At 45.4% G+C, this 12,974-nt stretch overlaps 1 pseudogene; it reads right to left on the bottom strand.

The window, feature by feature from the left end:
- Nucleotides 1-893: 893 nt before the first annotated feature.
- On the bottom strand, nt 894-11,530 carry LOC129653651 (pregnancy-associated glycoprotein 1-like; annotated as a pseudogene).
- Nucleotides 11,531-12,974: the final 1,444 nt, after the last annotated feature.

The following is a 12,974-nucleotide window of genomic DNA, read 5'->3' as shown; positions in this document are numbered from 1 at the left end:
TGAAGTACCTCACCCAAAATCCCCTGAAGGAGAAGTCAGTGATAAGATCATCTGAGATGGGATGAAGAGAGTCTATTTCATTACCTCTTATAATTCCTCTGAATGAGGAGTTGGTGGAGTTGGTGGGTCATCACAAACTCTTCCATGGCCTAAACAATCCCCCAGTCACTATCCTTGGGTCTGCCTCTCCCCAGCTTCAGTCATGTAGCTCTGGAGGAAATTGACAATCATGAGTGCTGCTGGGTCAGGGTCAATGACCATGTAAAGCCAGTCATAGGACCCCATGGGCCTGCCAGGATGGCTGATATAGGGCTGTACATGTGAACTGAGGTGGGTCATTCAGACAACACCCTTGAACTCTAATGGCTCCAAGCTTCTTTCCTTACTAGGAGATGCTTTCGGGATATAAAACCCTAGGGCAGGTAGTTTGGACTCCCTCACTAGGTGTAGAAGCCTTAAGGAAGAAAGTTGCCAGGCTAAGACCATCAAAGAAGAGGGAAGGGAAAGAGCGAGGGTGAGAAAGAATTGATGACTTCTGATTTCTTGGTTCCAGTCACTGAGATCTTTGTATTTGCTCTCAGTCTTGTGTACTGGATTCCCAGAATCATTTCAATGAGTCTCCCCTTTCCTTGAAGCCAGTTGGAGGTGGGCTCCTCTCAACTGTGATTCAGACTTTTTTCTAGATCCTTCCCAATCATTGTACACCTCCCAGACTCAAACAGAGACACCCATTTGTTTCAGCACCATTATGAGTGAAACTCTTTATTCTTTAATTAGAATAGGGTTTGCAGCCCACCAAATACAGTTCACCAGCATCCTGGGCAAGAGTGCCCTAACTGTGAGTGAGTGTTTGCTTGGAGCGGCCTTACTGATTCTTGAGCCACACCAAGCATTTACACTACCTGTGCCAGGCCAATCCTGTCATTTCCTCGATCATAAACCGAGAGGTACTGCCTCAGGAAGACGTCACCCAGGTCTGTAGATATACTCACTGTGTTCTCTTAAATGAGGCATAGCAGTGGCCTCTAGAATCCTGGGAGAGTCAGAGAGACACACCAGTCAGCCTGAGCTCTTACCTACGACTCCTGCCAATATTCAGACCCAGCACAATTCTTGATTTTATTTCCCTCTTTTGTGTAAGTATCAGGGGATTTTATGAGCAGCAGGGGATGTGAGAGTTCATCCAAAACCAAAAAGGGACAAGACACGTGGTTGCCATGAGGAAGGGTATGGGGGAGGGGAGGACTGGGAGTTGGGGATATGGCAAAATGATAAAAAACAAAGTCCTACTGTAGAGCATAGGAACTATATTCAATATACAGTGATAAACCACATGAAAAAGAATGTACATTCCTAAACGAATGTACAGATTTTATGTGTGTAATTGAGTGTCATTGCTTTGCAGAAGAACTTAAAGCAACAGTGAAGATCAGCCATACTTCAATAAAATTTTTAGAAAAGAAATGTGTGTCCATACTTCTCCTCATTCCCTGTTTCTTTCCTTCTGACTCCTGCTCCTTGTTTTCTGTGCAGAGAATGCCATTTCTCCTCCTGCATCCCCACAATCCAAACTTTATTTAAAAACTTTATTTTGTATTGGAGTATAGCTGATTAACAATATTCTGAGTTTCAGGTGGACAGTAAGGGGCCTCAACTGTATGTATCCGGGTATCTTGGTCCCAAAGATACCTCTCCCATCCAGGTTGTCATATAACTGAGTGGAGTTCCCTGTGCTACAAAGTAACTCATTGTTGGTTATCCATCTTAAATAGAGCAGTGCTCACATGTTCTTGAAGACTTAACTCAGGAACTCTGGGAAGCTTCCTTTGGCCCACAGTCACGCTCTTTGGCCACTCCAGGCTTGGTTGGGTACCTTACTCTGGTTCCCCATCCCCACTGGTCAGTCCATAGCCCTCATGACCCCGAGTAAGTCCCCAGTGCCCCAATGCAGAGCAGCTTGGGATGCCTTTTGCATGGAATCCAGTGCAGTTCTGTTTGCCTAGAACCAAGCAACCCTCCACATGGCTCCATGAGTTTACAGTTTTAGAATTCCTGAAATTCCCTCCCTTCCTCAAAGCCTTCTTTGAGCCCATCAGCCAGCTCTGAACTCCCCTAGGGAGCTCACATGAAGCCTCCACCCTATGCCGGGGCTGAGCAGTCACTGTGCACCCTTTATTCACATTAGCATCCAGCCTCCTCACAGAGGGGTAAGGTAGCCTGACTCACAAAGGGGGCACCAGGCCAGAGCTAGGGGAAGATGCATCTGAGAACGAGGGTGACCATATGATTTATCATCCAAATCAGGAAAACTGAGAAAAGGGAAGGGAGACTATTAATCCCTATGGTGGGAGAGCACACTGGGAGTGTGCCCAGTCATTCTTCTTTTCATATGGTTTATCAGTGACTGCTAGAGCTGACTTTCATATTCATGCATCTGAGGGTTCAGATTGAATTGAAGCTCTTTGAGGACTGAGGACCATAGTGTTCCCCTCTCCTTGTGACTCCCCCCATTACAGCATGGCGTGGTGTCTCCACATTTATTTCAGGATGATCAGTGTCCCACACAGCCCTTTACTCTCAAGTGGTTGGGTTTTGTGGCAGGCTCTGGCCCAGCAACAAGGCTCAGCAGCATCTGCAATAGTGCGAGATGGCCTGCAGAGGGCGCCCTCATCCCAGCAGCAGCCCAAGGGCTCCTGTAAGTTCCTATTTGAGAACCACCCCTCAGAGTTCTCCCCTCACCTTGAGGATGTAGGCTCGAGCTAGCACTGGGTATTTGATGCCGTTGATACTGAAGCTAATAGAGGGCAGGGTACTGACCTCAAAACAGGAAAGATAGTGTTGTTAGAGAGAGAGGGAGAATGGTTAGCCCTGGAGATCCTTCTTCTGTGTGGAGGCTGGGAGTGACCTCGGGGCATGACCCTTCACCTCAGAATACCGTGGCGTGGTGCCGATGAGCTTCTGGATGTTACTGATCAGTTTTCTTGGGCCAAGGATCAGTGATGTCCCAGTGTCCACAAGGGCCTCGCAGCTGCCAGAACAAGCAATAACCTTTCTTTTCAAGGAGATGCTGAGAGACAGTTTGACAAAGCAGGCATCAAGGCTGCTCTGAGTCTCCCCAGAGCTGCCCCCTTCCCGACTGTCTCCTAAACAGCCCTTCATCTTTTGCGCTGACTTTTTTCCTTTGCTCTCCACACAGCACCTTCCTTGACATCCTTGAACGCAGTACTTGAATACACCAGGATCTTTGGTATCTTGACACAAGCTGGTCTTCTGTCCTAGAAGAGTCCCTTCCCCTTTGACTAGCAAATTTATTCTCATCTTCCAGATTCCAGCTTAATTGTCGTTGATTCAGAGAAGTCTTTCCCTCGGTGTTTATCAGTCTCTTGTCTTGGTCACTTTCTGTAGACCCTTTCTCATGTATGCTGCTGCTGCTAATCACTTCAGACGTGTCTGACTCTGTGCAACCCCATAGACGGCAGCCCACCAGGCTCCCCCATCTCTGGGATTCTCCAGGCAAGAACACTGGAGTGGGTTGCCATTTCCTTCTCCAATGCAAGAAAGTGAAAAGTGAAAGTGACATCGCTCAGTCATGTCTGACTCTTTGCAGCCCCATGGACTGCAGCCTACCAGGCTCCTCTGTCCATGGGATTTTCCAGGCAAGAGTACTGGAGTGGGGTGCCTCTCATGTCTAGCATGTACAAAAATCACAATTCACTATGTTGCCCTCACATCTAAGAAGGCAGATGCACAAGAAATGAAACACACACGTAGTGAATTGTGACTTTGGTACATGCTCATGACACACACACATAGTGAGTGTGTGTGTCATTTCTTGTGCATCTGCCTTCTTAATGTGAGGGCGAGTTTTATTCTCATTGCCTCCCTAAAGTTCCTGAAACACAGTGGATGCCCAATGCTTGTCTGTTTAGTGATTGAATGAAGACTGTGAAAATAATGAATGAGAAACATCCAGAGAGCTGTATCTGGTGGGGAACAAATAATGGCTCAACCACAGAGTGAAGTTGGAGATTCACAGGGACAGCAGATTCTCATAATGGAGGGAGAGAGGGGCTCCTCTGGGAGAGGGTGTCTCCCAGCACTGCTCCTACAACCAACTCAGACCCTGAGACCCTGGCCAGGAAATACATGACTAGCCCACAGAAACTCCAAAGGACAGGTCAGCTTTTGTCTGAGGGTATCACACAGAATCCTATCAATTATGCCTCTTGTCCTCAGGTCACTCCTGGATCCCACTTTCCTGATTCTGTGTTATAGCCTCTGTACCACTGTGTGCCGAGGTACATGGGGTGTCTTTCTTATTAGTTGCTTTCAAGTCTTTAGACTGCAGCCAACCTCTCTCCACTGCTGAGTTGCTGCTCCCTAAGAAGACCAGTTTTCCCCATTTGCTTAGGAATTTCCCTGTTTTAAAACTGACATTTATCTGTACTGAGAACTTCCTTGGTCCCAGGTAGCCCTGGACAGTTGGTCATCTTATAACTCTGTTCAGGCTGCTGTAATCCTCCCTGATCCTGTTCACCACACTGTAGAATCCTCTAACCATGCTCCATGCCTCACAGGGCAGTGGGTTCAGCCCTCTCCCAGCTGCACAGACCTCTCTGGACCCTTTTAGGACCCTTGTCAGAGCCCTGGTCAGAAGGCTTGGGGATTATGAACCCATGGGTTGTTTGCATATCTTTGTGTTTGTGTGTTTGTTTGTTTGCATATGTGTTTGTCAGATCAGATCAGATCAGGTCAGTCGCTCAGTTGTGTCCGACTCTTTGCGACCCCATGAATTGCAGCATGCCAGGCCTCCCTGTCCATCACCAACTCCCGGAGTTCACTCAGACTCACGTCCATCGAGTCAGTGATGCCATCCAACCATCTCATCCTCTGTCGTCCCCTTCTCCTCTCGCCCCCAATCCCTCCCAGCATCAGAATATTTTCCAATGAGTCAACTCTTCGCATGAGGTGGTCAAAGTACTGGAGTTTCAGCTTTAGTATCAGTCCTTCGAATCAATATCCAGGACTGATTTCCTTTAGGATGGACTGGTTGGATCTCCTTGCAGTCCAACAGACTCTCAAGAGTCTTCTCCAACACCACAGTTCAAAAGCATCAATTCTTTGGCACTCAGCTTTCTTCCCAGTCCAACTCTCACATCCATACATGACCACAGGAAAAACCTTGACTAGACGGACCTTTGTTGGCAAAGTAATGTCTCTGCTTTTGAATATGCTATCTAGGTTGGTCATAACTTTCCTTCCAAGGAGTAAGCGTCTTTTAATTTCATGGCTGCAGTCACCATCTGTAGTGATTTTGGAGCCCAGAAAAATAAAGTCTGACACTGTTTCCACTGTTTCCCCATCTATTTCCCATGAAGTGGTGGGATGGGATGCCATGATCTTCGTTTTCTGAATGTTGAGCTTTAAGCCCACTTTTTCACTCTCCACTTTCACTTTCATCAAGAGGCTTTTGAGTTCCTCTTCACTTTCTTCCATAAGGGTGGTGTCATCTGCATATCTGAGGTTATTGATATTTCTGGAAATCTTGATTCCAGCTTGTGCTTCTTCCAGTCCAGCGTTTCTCATGATGTACTCTGCATATAAGTTAAATAAACAGGGTGACAATATACAGCCTTAACGAAATTCTTTTCCTATTTGGAACCAGTCTGTTGTTCCATGTCCAGTTCTAACTGTTGCTTCCTGACCTGCATACAAATTTCTCAAGAGGCAGATCAGGTGGTCTGGTATTCCCATCTCTTGAAGAATTTTCCACAGTTTATCGTGATCCACACAGTCAAAGGCTTTGGCATAGTCAATAAAGCAGAAATAGATGTTTTTCTGGAACTCTCTTGCTTTTTCTATGATCCAGCGGATGTTGGCAATTTGATCTCTGGTTCCTCTGCCTTTTCTAAAACCAGCTTGAACATCAGGAAGTTCACAGTTCACATATTGCTGAACCCTGGCTTGAAGAATTTTGAGCATTACTTTACTAGCATGTGAGATGAGTGCAATTGTGTGGTAGTATTGTGCTTTTGTGTCTCTGACTAGCTATGCATGTTTATATGTGTCTCTGTTTATGTGTCTGCTTGTGTGTTTTCATGTGTCTGTCTGTGTGTCTGTGTCGTTGTGGGTGCTGCATATGTCTATGTCACTATGTGTCTGAGAATCCATTTGTGTGTGTGTGCCTGTGTCCATGTACAGATGAGGAGCATCACTCGGGCTGACCCTCAGAGGGAGAGGCTTACCGGTCCATGTGTACATGCCAGTCTCCCGCTTGGATCAATGGTATTCAGTTGAGCGCTCCCTGGTAGTAGGCTTTGTCTACCCCACCAAACATCACCACATTGCCCTTCTCCTGCATCTGTAGAGAGAAAAGAGGGGGAGATCTTTGGAGGACAGTAACAACAGCACTGTTGGAGAGCTTGTGTTTGTGCTTGTCTACCCACCAAGGCGCTAATAAGGTCTCCATTTACAGGTGCAGAAATCAAGGCTAGGAGCGATTGACAACCAGACTGAGGTCAGTAACTGGCTAATGAGTGGCACAGAGGAGGTTAGAAGCTGAGTCACATGGCTGGGCTCCACCAACTATGTCTTCTGAAGAGGCCCAGGACCTCCTGCTACCTGTGTGCTCAGAAACCCTCACATGATACGTGTTGAAGAGTTTTTGCTTTCCCCTTATCCAGCTTATCATTTTTCAGGAAAATCAAAGCCTGGGAGTGCTAAGGATGTGGGTTCAGGTCACCCAGAGTTGGCTCAACTGGCCTGTGACCTCTACTGTCCAAAGAGCCCCACACTCAGAAGGGACCCCACCTCTGTTCTCCCTGTCTTAAAATGACTACTGTTTCTTGAACAAGGGATCCAACATTTGTTTTGTGTCCCACACTTTTATTTTTTACTGGCTCCTGCAAATTGGGTAGCTGGTCCTGGGCTCCCAGTGGAATGCTAATGAGAAAGGAAAGATATCCACCATCCTTCTCCTTCCTTATCAAATTCATAAGCAAATCATATTGCTTTTTCCTCCAACTTTTTTTGTGTTGCCTTCCATTAGTCTTCCTCCTCACTCACCCCCCTAGACCAAGTTACTGGTCTTGAGCCCAGGAGCAGGTATGTGTTCCAATAAAACATTATTTATAAAAACAAGCGGTGATGCCAGGTAGGGCCCTGGCACCATATTTATCCTGGGTAGATTATCTCTCAGGATTCTTCTTTATCAAGTGTTCTATACTTTTCATGCAACTGAAAGCATATTACAGCTAATTTGGAGAAAGGGATTGTCCATCTCAGAATTACTTGCTCAAGTAGAAGGCAAAAACAGGCTCAGAAATGGCACCTTGATTCTTCAGGTTGGTAAAGATGGGGATGGCTCCAGTGAAGGATATGTTGGGGTAGTTCAAGACCAAGATGCCATCAAAAGGTATACCCTCAAACCCGGATTCCGCCAGGCTTAGACTGAACGGCTGGTCAGTGCTTACAAAGTCCCCAGTCTGTGGGAGAGAAGAGTGTTTCCACTTACAGATACATGAAGTGGGGCTAGGACTGGGCTGGCATGAATTGCCATTACATCATCAAAGAAGAATTGAGGCTGGGCTGTGTCTTTGGTGGACCTCAGACAGTTAGACCAAGCTGGGAGGGGAATTTGGGTTCCATCTGTGAGAGGCTGTGATTTTTAAAACATCTGCCCCTCTGAAAAACACCATGTGAGTGAGTCAAATTGGCCTTGTGGCTTCTGTCCAGGTGGGGCAACCAAGAGTCAGGCCAGGACCCATTGGTGCCACCTTGTGGACAAAATGAGTCGAGAGCAAGATAGCCTTCTCTTTGGCATGATGTAATGACAGGAATGGACTGCATTCTCTGTAAGGTACTATGGATTCTGCATCTGTCTGGGAAGACAGAAGCAAAAAACACAATCTTACTTTCAGGGTTCTATGAAATTATTTCCTGGTAAATTCACTTTTGGGGACACGTGTGCATTTCTGGGAGTGTGTATGAAGGAGAAAGAGAGAGAGGAACCTACTCAAGTACTTTGGAGAGGCAGGCCATAGGTTTTATTAGACTCTCAAAGGTCTCCTAGAGTGAGAACTCATTTATCAAGGCCCGTGACATCTCTGGCCTCCACTTTCCCACTCTGAATACTTGAAGCCCTTGACTGCCCCCAGGGTCCCCAGATCAGTTTTATCATGTCCCAAACACCCCAGAGCAAGTGCAGTCTTCAAAACCCAGCTCAGCTCCACCACGTACCATATGTGTGACTTCATCAAGGCCCTTGCTATCTGTACCTCAGTTTCCTCTTATGTCTCATGAGCTAATCAGACCACCAGCTGTGTGGGGTTGTTGCAGATTAAAGCAATTATTACCTGAAAGTGCCTGGAACAGTCTGTGAATATAAAGGTGGGTGCATTTATCCCCTCTTCTTGCTCCCAGCAAAATGAACTTTGAACTGCTCATGGGCAGAGGAGCTGCAAGTCCACACCTCAAGTCACTCTCTGGGTTAGCTAATCTGTTTGCTCGTGTGTCACCATGGGCACTGCCTCCCCAGAGACATGATCCTGTGCATAAGATGGCCAATATCTATGGGAGTTAGGCTAGGAAGGGTCCTGCCAGATGGTCCTGCATCTATTTTGCAAGCAGTGGTCACTCCATAGCCAGTCCTGACTCGGCGTCTGTTTACACATTACCTGAACAGTGTCATAAGCAAGAAATACCTTCATGCTCCCAGATCCATAGGCTATGCTGAACGTCTTTTGGGTAGGCCAGAAGGTGGAAGACTTGTAATGTCTGAACCTAACTTGTGTAGCTGCAGACACAAGAGATGAGTGTCATCAGGTGCCAAGGGTGGAAAACAGGGTGGCAGGGCAAGTGAAAGATGGTCCAGGTAGGGGGTGTCTGTACTCACAACAGGCTGGACTGGGGCAAAAGAGGGAGGGCACCCATAAATCAGATGATCCTGTGTCAAAGACAACCTGGAATTCCTGAGGGGGTGTTCCATTGGTGATGTTACTCATGTACAGCATCTACAGGGAGAAGAAGGGAGTGGGTTAGTGCAGAATTGGCTACCCTCTATTCCCACACTGCTGCCTCCCATTGGGTGTCACATATGTCTTGAGATCACTTTCTAACCACTGTGCAGCTCACAGCCTTTGATCACAGTGGTGTCTGCATTTGATTTATTTTTCCTGTGCTACATTGTATGCAGGATATTGATTCTATGACCAGGCTTTGAAGTGGCACCTCTTTCATGGAAAGCTCAGAGGCACATCCACTGGGCCTTCAGGACCACTGGACACCCAGGGAAGTCCTGGTGCCTTCATTTGAGAAGCTCTATAGTCTCTTCAAACCCAGCCTTAGCACCCCCTTTTCCAGGAGGTCCTTCTTGATCAACTCCAGCCACCCCCTCCAAACTCAGACCACATCCAATCGACATCACACAAATGACCCTTTCATTTGACATGTATTTACTCTTTGCCTATCTCTCAGGCTGGCATGGGCATTCTTGAAGAGAAAATAAGCCATTTTCTAATCTGAAAACAGTAAGCACTGTGTTAGATTCTGATGGCCTTACACGGAATACAGGTTCAGTAACATTTTACTGCTGTGGTTCTTGCATCTGTGGAAACTGAATTCCTCTGCCTGGGTTGCTTTGCATTTGGTTCTACCTTTTGATCAGAGATGATTCACTCTTCGTCTGTAACTGAGTGACTCCCTTAGTTCATAAGGATTTGTTGGTGCTGATGCTAAGTCACTTCAGTCATGTCCAATTCTGTGCAACCCCATAGACAGGAGCCCACCAGGCTCCCCCGTCCCTGGGATTCTCCAGGCAAGAACACGGGAGTGGGTTGCAATTTCCTTCTCCAATTCAGGAAAGTGAAAAGTGAAAGTGAAGTTCCTCAGTCGTGTCCGACTCTTAGTGACCACATGGACTGTAGCCTACCAGGCTCCTCCATCCTTGGGTTTTTCCAGGCAAGAAGACTGAAGTGCCTTCTCCTCAGAAGGAACCATCGCCATCGAATTAATGACACATCTTTGACACAGAAATGGATGTTTACCTGCCACCTGGTAACTTCTGGGCCCAGTCACCAAGAACAAGAGTTGAGGAGAATAGAGCCTTCTCCACTGAATGGGGCCTCTGCCTCCTGCAGAAACCTGGGGCCCCAGCCCCAACATCCCACCCATCACCCTCAGATGACCCCAGTTCTAGTCTAGAGCACCAGGGGGCGCTGTGGAGCAACATATTCTCAAAACACTCACATTCATGATGTTCTTCAGGGGGCGAATAGTTATATTTGAGCCACGAGAAGAAATCTGGGACAGTCTGTAAGCATGTTCCTTCAGGAAATTGTTAAGCACGTTTTTTTCACTGAGGGTTTTTCTCATGGTCTTCACTTTTGTTAGAGGTATTCTTTCATCAAGCATTTAACAAAGAAAACAACGAAGCAGCTACAATTATCTGTCAGTGTTAAGGTATAAATGTCATTGCAATGGCATTGTGTATTTTCCAATCATTTTTATAAGTCACCTTATTATCAGAATTTTATGCATATACCATGGCAAATACATAGGTTTGAATAAAGATTCTGTTCTGTAATGTTTGTTAGGCCATAAGACCATGTGGGGTCTCAGTGTCCCCTCAGTAAAATGGTGGAATGTAATGATTCAAAGCCTCCAAATAGAATATTTTGGGGATAGTGAAGTGATGGATAAGGTACCTGATAAATAGGAAGTCTCAACAATGACAGCCGTTAGCACTGCTGTTGCCATTCCACTGTATCCTTCTCATAGAAGCTCAGGGAAAGAGGTAGAAGGGGGATTCCTATCCTCTTTTACAAGGGAGGAATTTGAAATGCAAGAGGTTTGTGAATTGGCTGTGGTCACACTGCTTGTCAGATATAAAACAGCGTATAAGTAACTCTTCCAATCTTTCTACAAGTTGAAAGAGAAGAGATAGTTGAAAAAAGAATCCAGGAGATAGGGAACAAGTTATAGAAATGTAGAGGCTCTAGAAGGAAGGATGAGTCAAATGAAAAATTAAAAGAAAAAAAAAAAACAGAGAGAAACAAACTCAGAGCCTTCCAAAGAGATGGAGAGATAAATGACAGTGATACAGAGATGCAGACATAGACATATACACACTGAAGTAGAGAGGGAACAAAGAGAACATGCTAAATAAAAGGTAGAAAAGTGCTATTCCACAGGACCACACCTACATCTGCATTGACTGTGCACTGAACAATTGCAAGGAGTTCCAATTTCAATAGGTCATGACATGACTGGACCCCAAGAGTTGTGCAGCTATGCAAATCTACACCAAGATCCTGGGACCCACAGTTCCTATAGCAATGTACTTAGCAATAAGTAAGGGGTGAACTTTAAAATTGTCAGGAAAATCTTCCATTCCCTTCTAAACCTGATGAATAGAATATTCAGATGAAAAGAAAAATCACAGAAATTAATATGATGTAGCTTACAGTCTCCATGCTTACATGACTCTGCAATCTGAGAAGACTACCAGGTTGAGGAGCACAAGCCATTTCATGCTTCTTTCCTGGTTCCAAGTACTCAGGGAAGTTCAGGTTCTTAGCATGTAACGGTGACTGGGAATCCCTAGTTATATATGCTCTGACATGCCCAAGTTTAGCCCTTTAGGCCAATAATAGGTCTGAAAAAACACAAAGGTCTTGATAAAATCTTTACCTTCATCAGTGTCCTTGGTGAATGGACTTTGAAGCTTCTCAGAATACAGAGAATTGAACTGTAAGCTCTTCCTTGAAGGTTGGTTGGAAAATCAAACTGATCTGTATGGACTTCTAAGAAGATGGAGAACCTTGCCTACTTGGAGAAAAAAACTGCTAAGAACATCATGAAAATGGATACTAAGGGCCATGCTCAACATTTGTGGTTTCATGTCATCTTCCTAGCCACTTCATGAGATATGCATTGCTGTCTTCATTGGAGAGGAGATTGCTAGGAGGATAAGTTGTCAAATGGCAAAGTGAAGACTTCAGGGACATCCCAGGGACATACAACTGGCTTTAGGTAGTGGGTCTAATGGCAGATATCAGAGGCACCTATGATGCCAATCTGCATCAAAGATTTAGGGAAGAGTAGTACTTCAATTGTATGGTTTCAGTATTGGAAGAAATGTCATATGCATCCACAAGATATTTTATGTCATCCAAAAAACATACAAGGAAGTAGTGTGTTCTGGGTTTTGGATTAAAGGCTTCAAAGTCAAAGTTGATCAAGACAAAAGTAGTCTTTATCTTAAGATAGCTAGCAGTCTAGTTCTCACAAACTCATGGCCCCAGGAGGCCCTGGGCAGCACAGGACCCTCCCAGCACAGCACTGGAAGCAGCCTTTCCTACACTTAGACCATGCCTGAAAGCAGGCCAGTTGGCTATGTTTTCAAGAGAAGTCAGAAGTTTGGATATTTATGTACAATGTACTGATCTTAATATTAGCATCTAATGTTTTTTTTTTTCCAAAAACAACAGTGGGAATGAAATCTTCACAGCACTGTGCTGGAATCAGCCTTCAGTCTCTGCAGGTTTTTATTTCTTGCATATAGTTGGGAGTGCAGTGGGGACAGAGAGGAGTTTAATTCATGTTGGTTGATTTACAAAGAGACTGAATGCATACTGAATATGTGTGTTTCCTTTCTATTTATAAAGGAATATCACCGGGGACATACAAACCAACCAATTTAACTGCTGAAGATAAATGGATATATTTCTGATATAATTTCCTCATAGGGTCTATGCTGTGAAAAATTTTATCTGCCAAACCGAACATATGAAAAAACTATTTTGAAATGTCTTCCCCATCAAAGAAGACAAAACAACTGTGGCAGCCAAGTAAAGACAATCATATTTAAAGACTCATCCAGGATTCCCAGGGCCTATTCCTGCAGGAGATCTATCAATGACTGTCCCCTGAGTACAACAGGAGCCTCTCCTAGTCACCAGATGTATGTAGATGGG

This window comes from Bubalus kerabau, chromosome 5 (genome assembly GCF_029407905.1).
Source record: "Bubalus kerabau isolate K-KA32 ecotype Philippines breed swamp buffalo chromosome 5, PCC_UOA_SB_1v2, whole genome shotgun sequence".
NCBI lineage: Eukaryota > Metazoa > Chordata > Mammalia > Artiodactyla > Bovidae > Bubalus > Bubalus kerabau.
Note: the sequence above shows the minus strand (reverse complement) of the source record. Positions and strands in the feature narration are given on the sequence as shown.